This window comes from Sus scrofa, chromosome 1 (genome assembly GCF_000003025.6).
Source record: "Sus scrofa isolate TJ Tabasco breed Duroc chromosome 1, Sscrofa11.1, whole genome shotgun sequence".
Classification (NCBI taxonomy): domain Eukaryota; kingdom Metazoa; phylum Chordata; class Mammalia; order Artiodactyla; family Suidae; genus Sus; species Sus scrofa.
Window position 1 is genome coordinate 184,159,218 of NC_010443.5, and position 25,837 is coordinate 184,185,054.

At 43.0% G+C, this 25,837-nt stretch overlaps 1 long non-coding RNA gene across 4 annotated transcripts in view; it reads left to right on the top strand.

The window, feature by feature from the left end:
- Positions 1 to 25,837, top strand: part of LOC106509117 — a 72,271-nt gene that overhangs the window by 11,068 nt on the left and 35,366 nt on the right. For 3 of the 4 annotated variants that reach the window (XR_002346956.1, XR_002346953.1, XR_001306386.2), the window contains exon 2: positions 15,534 to 15,603. This is a non-coding gene — a long non-coding RNA (uncharacterized LOC106509117). Of the gene's footprint in view, positions 1 to 4,255; positions 4,420 to 15,533; positions 15,604 to 25,837 lie in introns of all 4 variants that reach the window. The other variant, XR_002346957.1, reaches the window with a different exon arrangement.

Here is a 25,837-nt window from a genome sequence, read left to right on the forward strand (position 1 = left end):
TGCCAACCCTTCAACCAAAGCTTCTATCTGCTTATCTGCTTTATTTATTAAGCAGTGTAGGTATAGCCTTTTTAAAGGTTCTATGTCTTAAAAAATATATATATTTTTAAAGTTTGAAAAGAACTGACTTTGATATATGAGAAGGACTAGAACACGTGGCTGGAGAAACAATACAACTGGAACAGGTGGGGACGTTGAATGGGACAATCTGGTTGGAAAACTGTTGGCGATTTCTTAAAAAGTTAAGCACACAGCTACCCCATGAATCCTGCCATTCTACTCCTCTGTATTTGCACAACAGAAAGAGCCAGTGATGAAGAAGATTTGAGCCTGGACACTTCAAAACTCCTCAAAAGTCCTTCTCATCCAATAGGAGCTGTGAGCCAGTCCCCATTTCTGATCCATGCAGAGGCAGGCTGACTTGGACCCAGCCCTTGTGCAACCTGGTGGGAAGGACCTTCCTCCTGTCTTCACATGGACAACCACCACGCTCAGAGGGTCAGGTCCAGCCCAAGTGGGGGAACTCCCCTGAGTGTTAACATCTTTCCAGGTGAAAGAGAGAACCATCACAGGACAAGCCCTGCTGCAAAAGTAACCAGTTCCCAAGTTGTAAATTGTAAGCTCTCAGGTAGCTCATAATAATACATGTCTATAATAGACACCACAAGCATGACACTTGGCTTTTATTGAAACCTCGCCAGGTTTCAAGAACTCAAGAACTCTACAGATCTGGGAGTTCCTATGTGGCGCAGTGGAAACAAATCTGACTAGGAACCATATGGGTTTGATCCCTGGCCTTGCTCAGTGGGTTAAGGATCCAGCATTGCCTTGAGAGCTGTGGTGTAGGTCGAAAACATGGCTCAGATCCGGCATGGCTGTGGCTGTGGTTGTGGCTGGCAGCTATAACTTCAGTTAGACCCCTAGCCTGGGAACCTCCATATGCTACGGGTGCGGTCCTGAAAAGCAAAAAAAAAAGAACTCTACAGATCTGATTTAGTGATTCAAACAACGCTGTAGTGTATTCCTGGTTTTACAAATGAAGAAACAGAGTCTCAGAGTAGTTATGCAGATGGCCCAGAGTCACTCAGATAATAAGTACCAGAGCCAGGAGTTCAAGGACAGCATCTGCTTTTTCAATTTTGGTGGTCCCTTGAGGAGTCACTTCTCTGCTGCCTCCACTGCAGCTGAAGAGATTAATGAAATTCTCAAGGTCAGGTTTCCTATTTTGACCTTTACTTCATAAATTCAAAGGCCTGGTTATTCTTCCATCAGCCCCTTCCAGAAGTAAATAGAACAACAACCTTTCCCTTTATGCGCTTCACCATGTCCCTGGCAAGGCCAGGAAGGTATAAAGTGAGAGGTTGTTGGAACCTTCCTGAGGAGACAGGGAAACTAAGGATCCTAGGCTTCTTCCATCTGTGAAATCCAATGTTCACGGTCATCTTCATTATCGTCATAATAATTAATGTGCATTGAGTACAAATTCCCTGCTCTATGTGCTTTTTTTGAAGGTATTAACTCAATCTTCACAGAATTCCTTGACACAGATACTATTATTACCTCATTTTATAAATGAGACCTAAGGCCTGAAGAGCTTAAATAACCTGCCTAAAAAAATCATGCAAGCAAAGACAACAGCTCTCCGGTGAAAGGGTCTCCACTCTAGTTGCACACAGATCCTGGACAGAAGACAAGGTGGAGAGGAAGCTAAGCCTCCAGCGGCATCTCCTGTGGTCTGACTCAGCCCACTGTTGCCCCACAGCGCCCCCATGAGGACTAGGGGTCCATCCCAGACTGCTTAGGCACGCACTGCCAGGACTTGCAAAACACACTGAGCTTGGTATAAAACTACCTCTCCCGTGAGGCTGAGCAGTTCTTCAAATACTGATTGAAAAATTGAAGTGCAATAAAGCTGTGGAAAATATTTTATATTAGGAAGATAAAGTCAGATCGACACAAAAGCCCTATGAAAAACACAAAGCAGTTTCAGTGTGATTAATAATAAATGCCAGCACACCTCTTAAGTGCAACCAAATGCCTCTGGATTCTTCCAAGAGGCAGTTCTCCTCTCCATAGCAGCCACCTATGTGTGCCACCCAGCCCCTTCCAAATTCTCTCCTCTGGGCACTCATCAAAAGACCCCAGGTCCCTTCCTGGTGAGGAGGGCTGACATACATCCCTGTCGTGATGCTCTGGTATCCGTAGCCTCTGCCTCTCAAGGAACTGTGGAGAGTCCAGGATTATCACCTCAAGAGAGTTCAGAGCTCACCTAGGGCAAACCTGCTTTTTCCACTGTGAAAAGTCTTCATCCTCATGGTGTTATATCACCTTGCAGGGCCCTTGATGTCAGCTGACTACAGTTTGCTTTGGCCAAGTTACCTGAGAGTCATAACCCAACAGGAAAGATGTAATTTGAATTCCTCTCAGTTTCCAGCACCTCAGAAACGAGAGGCATTCACGTTCAGTTCTCCTACCGGTTGCCTCTCAGGACTTATTTATGTCTCTATTGGATTCTGAGGACAGGAAATTATACATGAAACCTCCATCCTCCTTCCACATTCCAGATAATGATGCCATTTCTCTCACACCTCAGCAGCCCTTCTGGGAGCACCTGCCAGCTGGGGGATGATGGAAGGGGTCATTCTATCCTGGCCTTCAAGGGAGCAACTCACACCACCTGCCTCGGCTGGAGTGGAGCCAGCCTCCCCTCAGACCTCCCCACCTCCCAGGTCCTTGCCACAGCCATTGCTTTTCTCCTCCTAAACTCTGTTTTCAGAACTTGGGGCAAAACATCTCATGATTTTGTCAACCAGATCCATCCCTGGAAAGAGTTGCGCTAAAGTCAGTTTTGTATCATGAAAGGATCACAGAGTATCCGCTGTCCCTCCAAGCCCAGCCACACCACCCCAGGACTGCTGGTCCTCCCCATGCACCGCACGTTGCATGTTACAGATGACCAATCTGATGCAGGGCTTATCTCACGCCCACAATGACCATCTCTCACACCTGGCTCCCCTGCTCCAACCTCTCTCCTCATCTGGGCCTGGGGACCTGCCAACCTAGAAACGCTAGAAGCCTGGCATCCATACACCACTGGTCCTAAACTACCTACTTGACAGATTATCCACCAACTTCAGACTCAGAATATCAGCCCTGACCCCAAACACTCTAATTACCTCCTTATTAAAGGACCAGATGCCACAAGACACAATGAAAGAATTTTGACATGTGATTTTCTGCATGAACGAGGGGAAGAAAAGAAGGAAAGACTGAGATATAGAAAGTCAATCTCTTAGGTAGCCAGGTGCCCTGCCTGCAGCCTGAAGCTGCCGCCCGCCTCTTGTGTCCCACCTCAGGCTCCATCCAGTTCTGCCCTCAGATTAGAAGGCCCACTCAATGATGATTGAAAAAAGACACTTAGGAAGATTGGTTTTAGGCTCTGAAGGCTAATAGCAACTACTTTAACTGCCCTCAGCTCCCTGGCAGCATGCCCCAATTTCATCTTGCTAAGTGATAACTAATGATACTTAAATCCCATCGTCTGGAAGCAGGGGAGCGCAAGCTCTCTGTGCCAGCCAATTAAGCGCAAGGAGAATGTTTAACCTCGTGGAATCCAAGATATTAAAATTAACGAGGAGCTGCTCATTCTCCACTTATAAAATTGACAAGTATAGTTTAAATTGCAATAAAAAGCCTCTATACACAGCTGGTCAGAAATACGTACTTTCAAGAGAACAATTTAGCAAAATCAAAGTCTTTTAAAATGTGGTAAGCTTTGGTAGAAAAAGGAAACTTCAAGGATGTTCATTACAGCAGTGATTATAATGGCAAACGTAGATATATGTTGGAATCAACCTAAAGTTCACGACATAGGGAATTGGTTAAACAAATCAGAACATGTTTATATCATGACTGATAGATAATCAAAATGATGATATAATTTGATGACATGGGACAATGTTTATAACAGTGTTAAATGGGAAAAGTAAGCTATAAAATAGTATAATCCCCTTTTTAAAAATGACACATATAGGAGTTGCCACTGTGGTACAGTGGGTTAAGGATCCAGCGCTACCTCTGGTGGTGTAGGTTCAATCCCCAGCCCGGTACAGTGGGTTGGGAATCTGGCATTGCCATGGCTGTGGCGTGGGTTGCAGCTTCAGCTTAGATTTGACCCCTGGCCCGGGAACTTCCAAATGCTGTGGGTAGAGCCATGAAGAATTATACATATATACCTATATATAAATGTTCTTAGGTGGAAACTAAAAGGAAGACCTAAAAAAGAATAAGTCTGCATGACTCATTGACCCACCCAGACCCAGACCTGCAGTCTCTACCTTATTGGACCTCCACAGGCGAAACAACCAAGCGCACAAAGTGGTTGACTTTCCAAGGACAAAGACAGCCCCAAGGAGAAAGGTAAATTTTATGTCATGATCTCGACCACCACCCCAGACCTGTAGAACTCAGCACATGACCCCCTGCCTATACAACCTGATTCTCTCCCAACACTGGGGAGCCTGAGTTCTCTCTGCTCAGTGCTCCCGGTCACTCTGTTGGTCAATAAACCTGCTTGCAATTTCACTGCTCCAGCTTCTGTTTCTCTCAAATCCACTGCCCTAACTAATGTGAATATATATATATATCCCAAGATAGATGTTTTCAAAGGTTAGCAGTGGTTCTCCACAGGTTAACAGTGGGTTATGGGTGATCTTTATCATCTTTATAGTGCTTTTCTATATTTTCAGCATTTACCACCATGAATATGCAATAGTTTATTATCTGGATTTTGTAAAAGGATATCACTGTTTAAGGGGCATCACGGTCTCTAGGATTCTTACCAGTCTTCCCCTTTGAAGGAAGGGACAGAAGGAAACATCCAAACACACGTATTCATTCAAGCAATAGCCAGCAGTTTCTTCCACGGAAAGAGTAGGAGAGGGAGATAGAAATCACACAGCTCTTGATTTAACTTAATAAGTAGCCAGTTAGTAGTGAAAACAGTTGGCAAAAATCGTTCTATGAGAACCAATGAGACTCAAGCGCCACAGCACATCCCATGAAGCAAATCACGGCTCATGGCTGGACTCGGCTAACAAAGCATTACAAAATGAGATGTGTTGGTGGTTAGTGACTGAATGACAATATCTTAGCTCAACTATCTGTTGAAACAGAAGGCTGAACCAAAATCTGACCTCTGCTCTGGAAAGTGTTTCCTGATGCCCCTACGTGAGGGTGAGATGGAGGATGTTGGAAACACCATCAGACCGATGGCCAGCCCTGGTAACCCCAGGGCAGTCTGGTTCAAGAGGAGCACAGCTCTTCTCCAGGGAGGTGGCTCCGTGCCTGCAGCCAGCCATTGGCTGGGAAGAATGCATCCTTTGGGAGAGTTTGACTGGGAGACATCCCTAATCTGACAATTTTTGTCCCCTCTGGCACAGACAAGTCTTATCACACAAGCACCAGAAGGAATTCTCTTCCACTCCTGTTGGGTGAAGGTGGAGACTTGCTGGGCCAAATTATCAAGAGCTGCTGGAGGATGGAGCTCAGATCTGACCACATCCCTGTGCTGTGGTCGTCACCCTCCAGACACCTTCAAGCCCCACCAGCTTCTCAGTAACCAGCAATCATATGAGTCCCAACCCATCTGAATGAGTCTTGAAAAACACCCCCAGCCTTGTGGAGATGTGATTCACAATATGATTGAAAGACGAGAGACTTCACCCTCCCACCTGATCCCAGGTGTCCAAGTCAGGGAAGATGGAGGGGGTCCTTTCAGAGAGTGGCCCTGGGAAGGGCCATGGGCTCTGGATGCTCCTGCCTCCTGACCACATGGCCCAAATTGGTTGCACAACTTCCCTGTCCAGCGTAATTGTGGGGGTGCAGAAAAGCTACATTGGGTATGGTCATACTAAGTCTCTACCTGCGTGAACTGAGGTGGCTAAGAAGCTACTGCCTCACTTGAGCTGTGCCCTCAAGCTCTAACCTTGGTGGGACTGTGAGAAGCCAAATCCTGAAATGGACACAGATGGTTTGACTGGAAAGAAATGAGCAGAGGAAACCGCTGGTCCAGCCCAGCTACACAAGCATCCCACAGGCCGGGCTCCCCCCTCTGGGCTCAAGAGCCTATTGTAGAAAGACAAAAGCTCCCTGAAACAAAAACTGCCCTGAGGGAGAAGTTCCAGGAATGCTCCCATCACCACAGCTCCCGCAGAGGGAAGCAGACAGCCACTGTGCAAACACCTCCAGAGGGCCAAGTGCCAGACACAGCGGTGGATTTGACCAGGTCCTCATGGTCCAGGGCAGAGGGGTCCAGAAGGGCAAGGTGGCTGCCTCTGATCTCCCCCCCACCCTCTGCCCCCATCAGCCATGAGACTGTAGATTTCCAACACACACACATACACACACACACCCACACACACCCCTAGCATCTAGGGAGGGAAATTCTATCTTTTGCTTATAACCAAGTTATCCCATTTTCTGACCTTAAAAAAGAACAGCAGGTTTCCTTTGAAGATTTCAAACCTTATTAGCCACAGTGGGAAATGATGTTTTAATGGGGCTATGATGGTTTGAGCCTCGGGTGTCTGTGTACGCAGCCATATTACTTAGCAACACCATAGCCGTTTAGGTTTAATTTCCTAGCTTGCCTGATAAGGAGGCTGCAAATGTAATTTGTGATGCTGCAAGCTGGGCGAACTCACTGGGCTATTAGATGAGTCACCAGGTGATTGGGGCCACTGTGCCGTGAGCTCTGCGGAAGAAGAGAAATGAACCCTGATCTGAGGGGCTGATAGAGCTTGGGCAGACACAGTTTTCTAAGTGTCTGGGGGCTGTGCTGCTTTCTGGTTTGGTGCCATAGTTTATTAAGGGAAGCTTCACTCACCTCTCAGCCCCTGTTAGAGCCCTCTTCCAGCTTTCTGAAATTCTCATTGGGAGTGTAACAAACTCAAAGCCCTATAAGACCAGACAGCTAATAATAAAAACAGTAATACTAATAACAATAGTAATAGTAACAGTAATAATAGCAAACATTTTCGAACACTTAATAGACACTCTTCTCCTTGTTCTACATGAGTTATCTTTGTTACTTTTCCTAACAATCCCAGGAGGTAGGTACCACTGTTATTTCTATTTTCAAATGAGGAGACCAGGGACAGTTAGGTTGTCAGCAGCTGTAAGACACTAGGAAGTAGAGATGTGGCTGCCCTCTGAACAGAGATGCTCTGCCAGAGGGACCAGCTGTCATTCAGAGCCAATCACCTGTTAGCGGGGTTGCCAGATCTTCCACTTTGGTGAAGGAACAGGAAATACAGATTTTTACATAAAATGTCATGAGTTTTAAACACCAGCAACTAAATTGGTTGCTTAATAAATACGATGAGAACCAAACCCAGCCCGTCTGCCCACCAGAATCAGCCTATGGGCCACCACTTTGCAGCCTCTTCCTCACTAGAACAAGTAGGCATATTCGTCAAAAATACACTGCGGTTTTTCAGCATTGCTTCCGTGAGCCGCTGGTGCCCCAGCCCTTGGATCAGCCTCATTTAGCTGTGTCCTTTCTGGAGGCTCAGTGGGAGCTCCATTCTTCCAGTAGCTCAGGCTAAGGGTCTTAGAGTTGTCTTTGGCACCTTCTCTTTTCTCACATCTCACAGGCAACCTGTCAGCAGATGCTGTGGGTTCTCTCTTAAAACTTATCCATAACCTTCCACTTTTCATACCCCCTCCACACCAAGTCCCTGGTTGTCTAGTGGCTAGGATTCGGCACTTTCACACCCCCACCCTGACCACCCTGGTCCAAGTCACCATCATCTCGGAGTTCCCTGGTGGCTCAGTGGGTTAAGGATCTGGTGTTGTCACTGCTGTGGTTGGGTCGCTGCTCTGGCATAGGTTTGATCCCCAGACAGGGAACGTCTGCCTGCTGTGGGCACAGCCACAACAGAAAAATCAGGAGCTGGTGAGTCACCAGCTACACCCAACTTCCCCCCTTACTCCATTCTACCCTGAACAGCCACACTGCCCCTGTAAAACCAAGACAGATCTACTTAATACCTTCCAGTGGCTCCCATCTCACGTAGTGAAGGCTGAGTCCTAAAGGGCCCTCAGACCAGCCCCATCTCCCATCTCTTGCTCCCAAATGCCCTGCATGGCAGATGCTCTGTGTCCTCCTTGCTGTTGCTCAAATGCTCCAAATGCGAATGTGCTCTCACCTCGGGGCCCAGCACTCCTGCTCCCTCAGTCTCCCCCCACCCAGGTTTTCTCTTGTCTCTCAGCCTCTCTTCACTCCTTTTGATTGCCACCTAGTTGGAAAGAACTTCCTGGACAATGTCCCCATTGCTTTCCCTCCCCCATCCTCATTACTCGGTGCTAGGACATTATCTGTTTGAGTTCTCTCTCTTCCCACTAGAATTTTTTTTTTCTCGGCTGTACCCCTGGTGTCTAGAACTGTGCCTGGTACAGAGCAGACATTCATTAAGGACTTGCCAAATGAATGAGGATGTGAACACAGTGGGCGCTTATGGGAGATGCTCCCTTCTCACATCTTGGCACTTCTTGGCCCCATCTCCTCTCCACTCAGTGTGCCCCTGGGGGACCCTTGTCCTCCATGGCTGCTGTTTAACCATAGCAGCTCAGTAAGGGGCTGAATTGCCTGGTCAGGAGACATTCCTCGCTCGCCCCCACCTGCCATGTGGACGAGGAACTGATGACCTGTGAGCTCAGCGATGACGTTGATGAATTTTGTAATTAGTCTGGATGAGACATGGCAGGTTTTGTGTGAGGGTAGAACATTTTAATCCTTAATTGCAAGACCAGATAAAGGCTCTTTACGCAGTTGTCTGCAGAATGTGTGTATTTACTTGTTGGCCTTATTTTTATTTCTGTGTAAATTTGGAAGCTCATATATTCTAGGAAGGTAGATGTGATTCAGTCCTTTGTATTTCTTTCACATAGACAGAAACAGAGAAATAGAGGCTGAATGACACCAACTCCATCCAGATCCTCCAGGAGGTCTGCCCAGAGTGGTAGGGCATCAACCTGTGTTCCCTCCACAGACCTCTGTGAACCCAGCATGGCACGGTTGGCCCTCTACAGGATCCCTTGAAGGCAGGAGCCACCCCAATTAGTCACAGGTGATGTCTCGGATATTCATCCATCCCTGGCCACTAAATGCTCCAGCTCAAAAAGGGGGGAAGCCAGGATGCCAGCATGACCAGCCCCAAATCTGAATCTGACTTGGAAAGGAAGCGTTGCCAGGAGGCCCAATAAGACACAGCCGTGTGTGCCAGGAAAAGGCTTCATCTAGCAGTGCCAACTCTAAAGCCAGTGGAAGAGGGTCTAGAATGGTATACAGAGGTGTAGCCCAGTCCCCAGCCACGGGTGGGGGATGCACTGGACCACTCGTCATTTGTGGAGGGACCAGTCCATGAATAAGGCATCTCCATTTGACTACCTTCTCTATGTCCCACAGTTTTGCTTTCTCAGTATATTTTCATTCTTGTCTCGAAGCTTGCAAGTCAATGTTTTTCCTTGAATATTTGTGGAAAAGGTCCCACTTCAGGCACGTAATGCCCCACTCATCATCCCTGCCCTCTCACCTCCAGCTACCCCTCTAAGGGTGTGACAGGATTTTATCATGGAAGGGTCCACAGCCTTGCATCCTCTGCCAGCCTGCCAAAAACCAAGCCTGCAAATGGCAAGGGATGTGCCCTGTGCCTCCCCACCCCAAGCAGGGAGGTTCTTTCTTCTGGAGGGGCAGGCGAGGGGCAGTACTTGGGGAAACCTTGAATTACGGGGAGGGCTGTTCTGGGGCAGCTGGAAGTACTGTGGACATAGTGGATGACGGCAAGAGGTTTTATCATTTTTTCTGTGATTTATGATTTACTATGAGATTTATGACATCCTCTTGATGGTTTTAAAGAAGGCTAAGACATGGAGTTGAGCTGCTTTAAGTTGCCTGGGGATCCTGGATGATGTTTCTTTTACCACATCACCCTTCACTTGGGCTCAGGCTTTCAAAGGGTTCCAAACAGACTTATTTACTCTGGGATGGTTCAAGGAGAAAAGTGTGTCATATTCCCTGCCACTAAAAGTTGTGTGACCTGGGCCAAGTCAGTCGGTCTTCCCCCAGTTTCTTCATCTACAAAATGAGTGACTTGGAGGGAATGAGCTCTGAGGTATCAGCCCTAAAACTTTATGATGCCTGAAAGTTCTGTTCTAGGCAGTGGGGGGATGGTGGTGATGAATTAGCACTCACTGAGCATCCCTTATGTGCCAAAATCTTTAAAAGCACCATCTCAAGATAAAAGGTCAAAAGTTTTATTCTGCATGCTATGATCACATGAGATGAATTTGTAGGTATAATGTGCGGCTCCTGGGACTAGGAACCATGCTCAAATGCAATTATTCTTCCCCAAATTATTATTCTACCACAAGCTCAAGCCCGGAGACCCCTCAGTCCACAGAACCTGGAGAGCATGATACTGGGGTGGGAGTGGGGTGGGGTGGGGGCTCAGAGTGGTGCATGTTTATTGCATGTTTTGATGCTTTTGGCCCAAGATGACCTGGGAGATCTGCATTCAAGGTTTCGTTCTTTTCTACGGTGACTAGTCTGGCCCTGAACCCTTGCTGCAGAAACAGCCATCTGTTTATAGTAGTGACTTACCTTGGGACCCTTCTTGCCCAGAGGGGCTAGGATAAGAATAAGGTAGCCAGGAAGCCAAAGCATCTACTGTTTGGGCTGCAGGAACAGGTAAATGTTAGCAGTTGGGTTAATTGCCACAGGCAGGAGGCAAATCAGACTCAGCTGGTATCCTCAAATAGGAGCGTTTTTGTTTTTTTGTTTCCTTTTAATTTAATTTTGGAAAGTTTTGAAAGTTCACAAAAGTATTCAGAATTACATGGTGGACCACCATTACCCAGCTCGGCAGTTATCAGCAATTTTCTAATTTGGTCTCATCTATCCCAACCCCCACACCTGACCCCATCTGCATCAGAGTATTTAAAAGCAAATCCCAGACATGAAGTCACTCACCCCAAAATGCCTCAGTGGGCACCCTGCTCCATCTTTGTGCCCCATACTCACATATCCATGAATTTCTTTGCTTCTTTCCATCCTTTTCCCCATATCCTGCCCCCAAGTCTTTCCTAAAATAAGTTCTAGACCCCTCCTCCTTCCTTCCCTTTGAGACGCTGCCCCATCAATTATCCCCTCTCATACCTGTAACCCTCAACCTCTCCCCCAGAGACTTTCTTTTCTTCAACGCATGAACTTGGTCAAGGCTCTCCCACCTGATGCTCTCCTGACACCTCATCCTCTCTGCATGTGGCCCCTTAGTCTCACTTTCCCTGTAGAGCCCACTCTCTTTCTACACTTGCAGCTTCTACCTCCTTTGTTCCCACTCAATCCTCAAGCAGCGTTGGCACTGCCAGGTTAATGGCGTCCCTGTTACTAGACCCAAGGGGCACCTTTGCAGTGCTGTCCTGCCTACTTAGACAAGTTTGCTTATCAGTGCAATAAAAGTTCACAGTATATAACTGGAAAAAGAGAAAAAGCAAATAGGAAAACATAAATGATACCAAAAAGATAAAAAATAAATACTAAAATAGAATTTTCTATTATTCACTTTGGTGTATTTGCTGCCTATATATATAATTTATTTCCATATATAAGTGTATATAATTAATTTATATAAATTATATAAAAATTATATATAATTATATATTATATATATATAATGTTATGTAACATGTTCATGTTTTAACAGTTGCATGGTAGTTTACCATAGGGTCATGCCATGATTAGTCCCTGCTGTTGGATATTGAAGCAATGTCAACTTTTTAATATTATAAACAACTTCGAAATCAACATCCTCATCCTCATCAATACATATCTATGGACACATACATCTTGATTTCCTCACATCCTTTCTGCAAACTCCATCCTTGAAGTGGGCACACCCATCTCTTGTGGTTCCCTAGTGCCATTGTTGATGGTCTTTGAGGAGTTCTTGCTTCTCCAATCTCCCTACTCTGTACCTTCTCCCTGGCTGGTCTCAGCTCCAGGCACAAGCTGATCAGCAACTGGTCTTCACTTGACTTTCCCATCTCTGCCTCCAGCCCAGACTTCACTCCTGAACTTTACTTACAAGACATCTGCACTTGGGTGACTTCACTGGTCATGTCTAACCAAAGGCTCCACCACCACTCTTCTCCCCACCCCAAGGATCCCCAAAGACCTTTTCTCTTTTATTATCATCATCTCGACAATCAGAGCTGCTGTGATTCCTAGACACTCAAGCCCCCCCAAACTGGGGGGGAGGGGTGATCCCGCAGAATTGTCTTTGGCTTTTTGCAGATAAGCTCCTTCAGATTCTACCTCCTAAATCTCTCCACTGTCCCCTCTTTTCAGCCTCCACTGCACTGATCTAGTTCCAGTCTCCTTATCTGCCCTGAACTAAGGCCCACTGAACTGTCCACCCTCAGCTCTGATTACAGCCCACACTTCAATAACCTTCCACCACTTCAGGACCAGTTTCTGGGCAGGACATAGGCAGGGACTTGGGTGATTTGGCCTCTGACCACCTCTTCGACCCTCTTTCTCCACTACTCCCCTGTCCATTGTGGGTTCCACATATGTTGGCGCTCTTTGTCCAAAGTGCTTCAAATACTTATCGACATGCATCCCTCAAGTCTCTAGGTTTAAGGACAGGGAGGTCTCGGTCATCTCTATATTCTAACACCCAACACAGTTAGACTGAAGGGAACAAAGCCATGTAGGGAGGATCTGTGTCCTCCACGTCAATGGCACCTATGGTGACAAGAAAGGGGACTTGTGGTTCTGTGTTTAGGGCAGGCAGGATCCCACTCCCAGGACTTACCTGAGCGGGTACCCTGTGGGTGGAGACAGGGCCTGACATCTCTGAAGCCTCTGTGCCCAACCCCCCAGTAGCTGCTGGAGCCAAGGTGGCCCAATCCAGCTCTCCTGGAGCAAAGGGAACGCAGGTGTCTATGTCCATGGCCTTCTTACTATTCCTGTGTCTGGTAATGAAATTTATAACAGTGAAGGACTCACTGAAATACAGCTTCATTCACAGGGATGTTTCTATAATTAGACAGTAGAAATAAGTGAGAATAAGGAAGAAGTAGACAAGAAACAGAGTTTCACTCTTTAAAGTCCATGAGGACCTTAAAGCCTCATTAAAGATCATTCCCATAGCTGTGAAGGCTGAGGGCCAATGCTGACCTCTTCTGTGCCAATCCCTCTGTGCAGCTCAGATGGCTACAGCTCTTTGCTCACTAGCAGGGAACCACTCAAATGTGTTCAATCTAGAGCAGGGTCCTGCGAATTACAGCCTGCTGGCCAAATCCTGCCTACCACCTGCTTTCATGAGGTCCAGGAACTAAGACTGATTTTTCACCTTTTTTTTTTTTTTTGTCTTTTCAGGGCTGCACCCATGGCATATGGGGGTTCCCAGGCTAGGGAATCCGATCAGAGCTACAGCTGCCGGCTTACACCACAGCCACAGCAACGCAGGATCAGAGCAGAATTTGCAACCCACAACACAGCTCACGGCCATGCCAGATCCTTAACCCACTGAGCAAGGCCAGGGATTAAACCTGCATTCCCCATGGATACTAGTCATATTAGTTAACCACTGAGACACAACGGAAACTCCTCACTTTTTAGTAACTGAAGAAAATCAAGAAGAACATTAAATTATATGTGAATATTATATATTCACATAAAAATTATATGAAATTCCATTTCACTATCCATAAATAAAGTTATCCTGGAACATAGCCACACTCACTCACTTATGTATCGTCTAGGGCAGCTTTCACACTACAGGGAGTGGCCGCAACAGAAACCATGTAACCTGGCCAACCTAAAATATTTACTATCAGACATTTTGCAGAAAAAGTTCACCAGCCTCTGATCTAGAACACCAGAAGGCCCAGGAATTACAGAGAAATCAAGATGCAAAAATTCAAGCCAACTAAGTTTCGATGAAAGTAATGATTCCTTTATTTCCTCCAAGAATTCACATACTTCACTTCTATCTTTTCCCAAAACATGACTTTAGCTGTAACACTCAAGGACTTAAAATAATCATTAAAGGCACTCTACTTACCCTTATTCTCTTGGATCCATATATGTAGATAAAGATATATAGATTTTTTTAACTTTTAGTAAAGGAAGTACAGGTAAATTATTTTTTTAAAATTAGAGACCATGGCTACTTTAATCTTTTTTTAAAAGAAATTTTATTTAAGTATAGTCGATTTACAATGTGTCAATTTCTGCTCTACAGCAGTGAACCAGTCATATATATATATATATATTCTTTCTCATATATCTTCTATCATGCTCTATCACAAGATAGGATATAGTTCCCTGTGCTATACAGTAGGGTGATTTTTTTCTTATAAGTCAAATAGAAGGCGTATAATTTAAACAAGAGCCCTCCCCACTTAAAGAGGCAACTTCTTAAAAGTCAGTTAGCTGTTTCTCCCTGTAGTTATTTAATTCAAAATTGTGCATAATTGCTCTTTCTTGATTGTTCAGTTTAGATGTTATCTAAGCTCCATCACGAGAGATGAGGATTTAACTCATAGTCCTTTCTCCCAAGAGAGGTCATCTCACAACTTTTAGTTAACTTAGTTATCAGTGTTTACATGATGACTAATTTCTCACCACAGAGACAAGTAGTATTTCATCGTTACATGCCTAATTTATACTTCATTTTGTTTTGTACCATGTATTTAACAGCTAAGAAGAGGAACCCTGTGTCTAACACTATCAGAAGTCTTAGGCCTCCAATTATGCTCGTCCCTGAACTCAGAACACTGCAGATTAGGAGGCAATTACATGTCTTTAAAACAAACTGTGAAACACAGTTGTGGCTTTAAAAAATAAACAGTTTGTTCAAAATTACAGAAACTCAGAGTTCCCATGAGTTTCTGCTCAGCAGAAAGAAATCTGACCAGTAACTGTGAGGATACAGTTTGGCTCCCTGGCCTCCTAAGGATTCAGCGTTGCCGTGAGTTGTGCTGTAGGTCACAGATGTGGCTGGGATCTGATGTGGCTATGGCTGTGGTATAGGCTGGCAGCTACAGCTCTGATACAACCTCTAGCCTTGGAGCCTCCATGTGCTGTGGGTACAGCCCTAAAAAGACAAAAAAAAAAAACAAAAGAAAAAAAAGTTACAGAAACTCAGGCCTGAACTTTGCTTCCAAATCATAATTCTTCATGTGGCTTTTGATATAAGGTGGACTGGGGCCTTTTGCTTGTGATCCTGAGAGAAAAGAGTGTATATGTATATATATGTGTGTGTGTGTGTGTGTGTGTATATGTATATTATATATATATATGTATATTTTATATATATATACAATATATGTATATAGAGTTTTTAAGAATCAGATCTTCTTTGCTTAGATTCCATATATGAGTTCTAGATCTAAAATGTGCATGACTACATGGCTAAAATTACATCGCTTCTTCTATGCATTGTATGTGTTCTTTTTCTCAGGCTAACTGCGGAATGTTTTATCCCAAATTGCGTTTCCGGCCCAAGTCACTCCTCAGCCTATGTTTCTGAGGTGAGTCCCTTCTAATTCCACTTTTCCCCTAACACTTATTTTCATCCCTTCTATTCCAAGTTCATCCCTATATCGCTGTTTATAATCTCCTCAGTTTCAAGTTCAGCAGTGTGCTCCCTTTTGGAGAAATGTTAGCTAATAATTAAAGGTGGATCCCCACTGATTTACAGCAAGAACTCTGACCCCACAAAAGAGGCCAGCACCATGATGACTTGAGTTACTCTGACCGGTAAAAAGCAGAAAGAATATGCTCATTTCCCAGAGAGAGACTCTGAGGGCCCCTCCCTGCAGAGATTGCCTCCCCTCAAAGAAAATAAAATTATTTTTCATTAAAATGTACTTAGAGAAAGTAAGTTTCCTTTGATTTAGATTCCTTTTGGAAATAATTTTAGCAAAGTCTTCCAGTCTGCCCTTGGCTAGAAAAAAAAAACCCCATTTGGCAAAATATTTTTGCCTCAACCCCAGGAGTAGAGTTTCTATAAAGTTAGTACTAGCTTTGTAAAAGGTAGAAGTCTGTATGCTTATTGCATTTGGCAGCTTCAGTGATTTTTTGCTGAAAATAATGTTTTGAAGTACTGGACAACCAGAGTAACGGAAGAAACTTATGCCCTGTATCCTCTAGGAGAGGATTTGCAATACTCTTTGAAACCCAGTTTGATAATAAGTGTATTAAAATAAGACTGTTAAAGTTTGTTATGTTAAATAAAGGTAGGAGAATGAAAATATTGTCCCCTTTGTAATGTAGGACATTTTTAGAATGATACTCATTTCTGGTAATGCCTTTCCAGGAAGTAATTTGAAATACTCAAGAGCCTTTTTAAAATGTGAAGGGAGGGGGTGTGATATATTTTAATAAGGCAATATGATGAATCTTTGTGTCATTGGAACCACTCTTGACTGTGCTGGTGAATACATCAACCCACACATGCGATGAGATTGCATCAAACTTAGTTTATCCATGTTTAAGTGTAGGTAAAAGTGGGGAAGTCTGAGTAAGCCTGGTGAGTTGCATCGATGTCAACATCCTGGTTGTGATAGTGTACAGGAATTTGCTAAATTTAGTCTTGAGGGAAACCTGGCAAAGTTTACAGGGATCTCTGTAGTGTTTCTTACAAACTGCATGTAAATCTATAATTGTTTTAATGAAATGTTCTTTAAAATGACAAACCTGCCAAGATAACTGCGGTGCAAAATACCCCTGGGTAAAGAAAGAAATTAATTTGTATACTATTAAAATTTTAGCTATAGGACAGAGGATCTCTGCACATTGCAGAGGGTAGGGGATGAATAGCTCATCTGAGGCCATCCATTCTTGCCACTTAGGAGAGAAGAAGAAAGGTGGAAGGGTGACTTCTTTGTCGCAGTAAATCCATATCTAGTCTTATTCTTGAGAAACAGAGATGTCTATCTACCATAGCATTATTTATGATAATAATAATAAAAGAAGGAGACAACCTAAAAGCCCATCATTATGAAATGATCGATATATTTTGACATTTCTACCTAGGAATATTATGTAACCATTTAAACAAAGCTACAAAATAAGATACACCAGCATAAGCTAGCAAGATAAGAGAGGGAAAGGCTATGTGTACTTTATGGTATCCAAGTATCCTAGACAATTACACGGGGGAGAAGGAGGGGCCAAAGACTGGTGGAGTATCTTTCAGAATGTTGGTAATGAACTCTAGAAAGAAACGTGAGAAAATTCGGGAAATTGTCAATGCAGAATAGATATGGTATTAAGTAATCACTGTAGTTTTTGTTGGGTATAATGTGTGTGTGTGTGTGTGTGTGTGTGTGTGTGTGTGCGCGCGCACATGCACGTGTACATTAGGTCCTTCCTTATCCTTTACCCATTAGTATTATGTACTGAGATAAATACAGATAACGTCTAGATGGATTTGCTTAAATACTCCAGAAGTGTTCACACGTGACTTGCACAATCTAAAAAGTAAAATAAAACAAATGTTAACAGTAGTCATCTCTGGGCTATATAATTATGGGTACCTAGTCTTTTTTCTTTATATCTTACTGTATTTTCTATGATGAACAAGTATAAAAATCAGAAGAAAGAAAGTAGGATATGTTTAGAAAAATCAGGCCAGAGAACTAAGTGATTTACACACAGGTAATTGCAGCACTGATTATATTAATATGGAGACAGTCCCTTTTAAGGGACAATTTACCTTTAGACTTATCAGCTGAGTGGTTGCAGATGCCCTTAATCCTGGATGGTGGAACTGATTGCTTACAGAGTGCCTGCCCAAGTTGCCTGGACGTGGGCCCCCTGGCTTCCTGATGGCTTTCCCAGGTATGAATGGTTGTCTTGGGCTGGTGGTTCACAACTAGGGGAGCCTAGGGGAGCCCACCAGAACAACCAAGGGCAATTTTTTTTTCAAAATACAATTACAGGAGTTCCCCTTGTGGCTCAGTGGTTAACAAATCTGACTAGCATCCATGAGGATGCAGGCTCAATCCCTGGCCTCAATCAGTGGGCTAAGGATCTGGCATTGCTGTGTGTTATGGTGTAGGTCACAGATGTGGCTTAAATCTGCTGCTGCTGGGGCTGTAGTGTAGGCCAGTAGCTGTAGCTCTGATTCAAACTTCCATATGCCATGGATGTGGCCCTAAAAAGACAAAAAAAAAAAAAAAAAAAGTACAGTTACAAATAATGAATAAGTTCTCCTAGGGTGCAGACACAATGGATTGCCTAAAAATTGCCAACATGATTTTGATGAGCATGTGTGGTCAAGAATTCTCGATTTAAATAAGCAAACAGATATATAATAAATACATAATTGAAATATTTTGTGTGTATGACTTTTCTTACACATGGCTTAAATGTTTTTGGAAGTATATTTCAGAAGATGTACAAAATAGTGACTTTGGGGAGGGGAACTTGGTGGCCTGAAACAGAGAGAGACTTTTTAGACTTTTTACTGCATAACCTTTTGTGCTTTTCACATTTTATGCAAATGAATGTATTACCTATTCAAAAAAAGGTTAAAAATGAAAGAAAAGCAAATTTTAAAAGAGCCTCTGCTTTAGACACTCAGCTTGCCAGAAGCAATTTTCTTATGCCAAGGGGGTCAAAGTTCTGTAAAATGGACACTTTTTTTTTTTTTTTTTGGCAGAAGTTTTCACTAAACAATTTTTTGAGAAAGCATCTAACGTTGACTAGACTGAAGAACTCATGGTTACCAAAGTGGACAGTTGGGGTGGCAGGGGGGGGATGGACTAGGGGTTGTGGACTGGCATAGGCACACTGAAGTATATGGAAGGATTGGCCAACAGGAACCTGCTATATAGCACAGAGAACTCTACCTAATATTCTGTGATAATCTGTGTGGGAAAATAATCTGAAAGAGAATGGATGTATCTACATGTATAACCGAATCACTTTGTGGTATAGCAGAAATTATCACAACATTGTAAACCAACTATACTTCAATAAAACTTTTAAAAATGAAAAAAAAAGGAACACTAGAAATAAGGATCATAATGGATCTTATATGCTGATAATAACAGAGGCCACTTATTACTTTAGATTTTATTTTTTAATAAGTATAGTTGGGAGTTCCCGTCCTGGTGCAGTGGTTAACGAATCCGACTAGGAACCATGAGGTTGCGGGTTTGATCCCTGCTCTTGCTCAGTGGGTTAAAAAGATCCGGCGTTGCCGTGAGCTATGGTGTAGGCTGCAGACGCGGCTCGGATCCCAATTTGCTGTGGCTCTGGCGTAGGCCGGTGGCTACAGATCCGATTGGACACCTAGCCTGGGAACCTCCATGTGCCGCGGGAGCGGCTCAAGAAATAGCAAAAAGACAAAAAATAAAAATAAAAAATAAAAAAATAAGTATAGTTGGTTAACAATGTTGTGCCATTTTCTGCTAGATAGCAAAGCAATTCAGTCATTAGTATAGTCTATAGCCATACCACCCTGAATGCGCCCAATCTCATCAGTCATACATATATATATATATCTTTTGTCTTTTTAGGGCCATACTCGCAGCATATGGAGGTTCCCAAGCTAGGGGTTGAGTCAGAGCTGTAGCTGTCGGCCTACACCACAGCCACAGCAAGGTCAGATCTGAGCCACGTCTGTGACCTACACCACAGCTCACGGCAGCGCTGGATCCTTAATCCACTGAGCGAGGCCAGGGATGAACCCATGTCCTCATGGATACTAGTCAGGTTTGTTAACCTTGAGACACGATGGGAACTCCTATATTCTTTGAAAAAAAATATTATTTTCCATTATAGTCTATCCCAGGAAATTGGATATAAGTCCCTGTGCTGTACCGTAGGACTTCATTATCTATCCATTTTAAATGTAATAGTTTGCATTTATTAACCCCAGAGTCCCAGTCCATCCTACTTTCCCCTCACCCCCATGCCTCTTGAAAACCACAGGTCTGTTCTCCATGCCTGGAGTCTACTCACTACTTTAGAGGCATGCATTCTGCTATGAGGAAGAACATCTAGTCAGTCCAGATGGAGAAGGGAAGTGTTTTTATTTGCAGTGAGAGTAAAGCATTTCATAAAATATCCCTTGTGATCACAATTGCCTGGCTCACTTCAGGGTGAAGGTGAATGTAAGGATATTTTCCTTAATATCATTTTGTGCTGTTTGAATTTTGTGCTAAGTACATGTATTACCAGTTTAAAATATATATACAGGGAGTTCCCATCGTGGCTCAGCAGAAACGAACCCAACTAGTATCCATGAGGACACAGGTTCAATCCCTGGCCTTGCTTAGTGGATTGAGGATCTGGCATTGCCATGAGCTGCAGTGTAGGTCACAGTCTTGGCTCCGACCTGGCATTGCTGTGGCTGTGGTGAAGGCTGGCAGCTGCAGTTCAGATTCAATACCTAGCCTGGGAATTTCCATATGCCTCGGGTGCGGCCATAAAAAGCAAATAAAAATGAAATAAAATAAAACCACAGTATTTTATACATATGAGCATTAAAGACTATGCGATCAGATAGAACTACAGGTGGCTGATTTTCATCCCTAACTTTTTTTTAAAATTTTTTATTACTCAAATGAATTTATCACATCTGTAGTTGTATAATGATCATAACAATCTGATTTCATGGGATTTCCATCCCACAGCCCAGGCACATCCCCCCACCCCCCAAACTGTCTCCTCCGGAGACCATAAGTTTTTCCATGTCTGTGATTCAGCATCTGTTCTGCAAAGAAGTTCAGGTTGTCCTTTTTTCAGATTCCACATGTCAGTGAAAGCATTTGATGTTGGTGTCTCATTGTTCGGCTGACTTCACTTAGCATGATAGTTTCTAGGTCCATCCATGTTGCAAAAAATGCTGGTACTTCATTCTTTTTAATGGCTGAGTAATATTCCATTGTGTATGTGTACCACTACTTCTTGATCCATTCCTCTGTCGGTGGACATTTAGGTTGTTTCCATGTCTTGGCTATTGTAAATAGTGCTGCAATGAACATTGGAGTACATGTCTCTTTGCAAATCATGGTGTTCTCTGGGTAGATGCCCAGGAGTGGGATTGCTGGATCAAATGGGAGTTCTATGTTTAGTTTTCTGAGGAATCGCCATACTGCTTTCCACAGTGGTTGCACCAATTTGCAATCCCACCAACAGTGTACTAGGGTTCCTTTACCTCCACACCCTCTCCAGCACTTATTGTTTGTACACTTTTGGATGATGGCCATTCTGGCTGGTGTAAGGTGGTACCTCAGAGTCGTTTTGATTTGCATCTCTCTAATAATGAACATCCGTTCATGTGTTTCTCGGCCATCTGTATGTCTTCTTTGAAGAACTGTATGTTGAGATCTTCTGCCCATTTTTTTGATAGGCTTGTTTGGTTTTTTTGTATTGAGCTTCAGAAGGTGTTTATGAATTTTGGAGATTAATCCTTTGTCAGTCGATTCACTTGCAAAGATTTTCTCCCATTCTGTGGGTTGTCTTTTTGTGTTGTTTAGGGTTTCCTTTGCTGTGCAGAAACTTTGAAGTTTGATTAGGTCCCATTTGTTTATTTTTGTTTTTGTTGTCAATACTCTGAGAGGTGGATCTGAGAAGATGTTGCTGTCGTTGATGTCAGAGAGTGTTTGGCCTATGTTTTGATAGTTTGATAGTGTCTGGTCTTATATCTAGGTCTTTAATCCATTTCGAGTTTATTTTTGTGTATGGTGTTAGGGAGTGTTCTCATTTCATTCTTTTCCATGTGGCTGTCCAGTTTTCCCAGCACCACTTATTGAACAAGTCGTCCTTTCTCCATTGTATATTCTTGCCTCCTTTGTCATAGATGAGTTGGCTGTAGGTGCGTGGGTTTAATTCTGGGCTTTCTATCCTGCTCCACTGATCTATATGTCTGTCTTTGTGCCAGTACCATGCGGTTTTGATGACTGTTGCTTTGCAGTATAGTCTGAAGTCTGGGAGCCTGATTCCTCCAGCTCCACTATTCTTTTTCAAGATGTCTTTGGCTATTCTGGGTCTTTTGCGCTTCCAAACAAACTTTAAAATATTTTGTTTGTGTTCTGTGAAAAATGTCCTTGGTAATTTGATAGGGATTGCATTGAATTTGTAGATTGCCTTGGGTAGTATAGTCATTTTGATAATATTAACTCTTCCAATCCACGAGCATGGTATATCTTTCCATCTATTTGTGTCGTCTTTGATTTCTTTCATCAGTGTCTTATAGTTTTCAGAGTACAGGTCTTTTGTTTCTTTAGGTAGGTTTATCCCTAGGTATTTTATTCTTTTGGATGCAATGGTATACAGGATTGCTTCCCTAATTTCTCTTTCTGCTCTTTCATTGTTAGTGTACAGAAATGCCATCGATTTCTGAGTATTGATTGTATCCTGTGACTTTGCCAAATTCGTGGATGAGCTCTAACACTTTTCTGGTAGAGTCTTTAGGATTCTCTAGGTATAGTATCATGTCATCTGCAAATAGGGATAGTTTTACTTCTTCTTTTCCAATTTGGATTCCTTGTATTTCTTTTACTTCTCTGATTGCTGTGGCTAGGACTTCCAGAACTATGTTGAAGAGTAGTGGTGAGAGTGGACATCCTTGTCTTGTTCCTGATCTCAGTGGGAATTCTTTCAGCTTTTTACCATTGAGAATGATGTTCGCTGTGGGTTTGTCACATATGGCCTTTATTATGTTGAGGTAGGTTCCCATTATGCCCACTTTCTGAAAGGTTTTTATCAGAAATGGGTGTTGGATTTTGTCAAAGGCTTTATCCGCGTTTATTGAAAGGATCATATGGTTTTTATTCTTCAGTTGGTTAATGTGGTGTATCACACTGATTGATTTGCAGATATTGAAGAACCCTTGCATCCCTGGGATAAGTCCCACTTGATCATGATGTACAATCCTTTTAATGTATTGTTGGATGCAGTTTGCTAGTATTTTGTTGAGGATTTTTGCATCTATGTTCATCAGTGAAATTGGCCTGAAAAAAAATTTTTTTTTGTGGTATCTTTGTCTGGTTTTGGTACCAGGGTGATGGTGGCCTCATAGAATGAGTTTGGGAATATCCCTTCCTCTGCAATTTTTTGAAATAGTTTCAGAAGGATAGGTGTTAGCTCTTCTCTAAATGTCTGATAGAATTCCCCTGTGAAGCTATCTGGTCCTGGACTTTTGTTTATTGGAAGTTTTTTAATCACAGTTTCGATTTCAGTTCTTGTGATGGGTCCGTTCATCTTTTCTATTTCATCTTGGTTTAGTCTTGGAAGACTGCACTTTTCTAAGAATTTGTCCATTTCTTCTAGGTTTTCCATTTTATTGTCAGATAGATAGTTCCATGTAGTAGTCTCTTATGATCCTTTGTATTTCTGTTATGTCTGTTGTTATTTCTCCTTCTTCATTTCTAATTTTATTGATTTGAATCCTCTCTCTTTTTTGCGTGATAAGTCTGGCTAGGGGTTTATCAATTTTGTTGATCTTTTCAAAGAACCAGCTTTTCATTTCATTGATCTTTTCTATGGTTTTCTTTGTTTCTAGTTCATTGATTTCTGACCTGATCTTTATGATTTCTTTCCTTCTATTAACTTTAGGTCTTGTCTGTTTTTCTCTCTCGAGCTGCTTTAGATGTAAAGTTAGCTTGTTTATTTGGGCTTTTTCTTGTTTCCTGAGGTGGGCTTGTATTGCTATAAACTTTCCTCTTAGAACGGCTTTTGCTGCATCCATAGGTTTTGGAGTGTTTTATCTTCGTTGTCATTTGCTTCCAGGTATTTTTAAAATTCCTCTTTGATTTCTTCAGTGATCCATTGGTTGTTTAGTAGCATGTTGTTGAGTCTCCACGTGTTTGTGTTTTTTGCAGTTTTTTTCTTGTTGTTGATGTCCAGTTATATAGCGTTGTGGTCGGAAAAGATGCTTGATATGATTTCAATTTTCTTAAAGTTACTGAGGTTGGATTTGTAGCCCAGGATATGATCAATCTTAGAGAATGTTCCATGTGTGCTTGAGAAGAATGTGTATTCTGTTGCTTTTGGATGAAATGTCCTATAAATATCTACTAAATCCATCTGGTCTAATGCTTCCTTCAGGGCCTGTGTTTCCTTATTGATTTTCTGTCTGGTTGATCTGTCCTTTGCTATAAGTGGGGTGTTAAAGTCCCCCACTATGATTATGTTATTGTTGATTTCTCCTTTTAAGGTTGTTAGCAGTTGCCTTATATATTGTGGTGAACCTGTGTTGGGTGCATAGATATTTAAAATTGTTATATCATCTTCTTGGATTGATCCTTTGATCATTATGTAATGCCCTTCTTTGTCCCTTAAAATATTCTTAATTTTAAAATCTATTTTGTCTGATATGAGTATTGCTACTCCAGCTTTCTTTTGATCCCCGTTTGCATGAAATATTTTCTTCCATCCTCTCACTTTCAGTTTGTATGTGTCCCTAGAAGTGAAGTGGGTCTCTTGAAGACAGCATTTATATGGGTCTTGTTTTTGTATCCATTCAGCCAGTCTGTGTCTTTTGGCTGGGGCATTTAGACCATTCACACTTAAGGTAATTATTGATATGTTTGACCCAGATTCCCTTGGAGACTTTGCTTTGCCCTGGGACTCAGTGCATGTGAAAGTCTGTGTGTGCCTTTTAAGAATGGGGTCTCTGTTTCCCCCAGTCCCATGGAGCTCCTGTGCACAAGCCCCCCGGCCTTCAATGCCAGATGCTCTGGGGCTCTTTCTCCCCGTGCCAGATCCCCACACGTGAGAGTTTAATGTGTGGCTCAGAACTCTTACTCCTGTGAGTCTCTGTGAACCAGTTAGTTCCCCGACTGTGGAGCTTCCCACCCAGGAGATATGGGGTTGTTTATATCACGAAATTTCCCCTCCAACCTCTTGATGTGGCCTACTCTTTTTCTTCTGGAGTAGGGTATCTATTTTAAGGTTTCTGGTCCATTTGGGTGAAGAGTGCTCAGTCTTTAGTTGTGAATTTTGTTGTTTTTAGGAGAGAAGTTGAGCTCCAGTCCTTCTATTCCACCATTTCGGCGTGCAGGCCGAAAAAACATGCATTCTTGAGGAGGGAAATGTTGTCCTAACCAACAAATGTGTTTCGGACACACATTCCCTAAAGGAGTCATTTTGCTAGATGCCTGTGTCTGGACTCACTGAGCTTCAGGTTCTTCATGTCTCCACACAGAAGGAATTCAGCAAGAGACAAAGCGATAGGCAAGAAATAGAATACTTGTGAGAGATGCAAGTGGGCAGGCACGGAAGCTCTGCCCCGAGGATCCGGAGGGCTACAGTTATTCTGTATCCCTATCTTAAATCTACTTACAGCACCACTTTTGAGTCTGAAGGATAAAGCCAAATGCAAACATCTTTAAAAATCTGATTTCAGGAGTTCCCGTCATGGTGCAGTGGAAACAAATCCGACTAGAAACCAAGAAGTTGTGGGTTTGATCCCGGGCCTCCCTCAGTGGGTTAAGGATCCAGCATTGCTGTGAGCTGTGGTGTAGGTTGCAAATGCGTCTTCGATCTGATGTTGCTGTGGTGTAGGCTGGCGGCTGTGGCTCCAATTCGACCACCAGCCTGGGAACTTCCACATGCCATTGGTGTGGCCCTAAAAAGCAAAAAAAGAAAAAAATCTGATTCCACATATTAAGGCTGATACATTTTGTGGGCAGGAAATTCAGTTTTAGCAAATACTGAAGAATAATTAAATGTGGCTTGGCCAAGATCATAAAATCTAAATTTTTAAAAAAATGTGATTCCAATTCAAAAGAGTGGAGGCTTAGA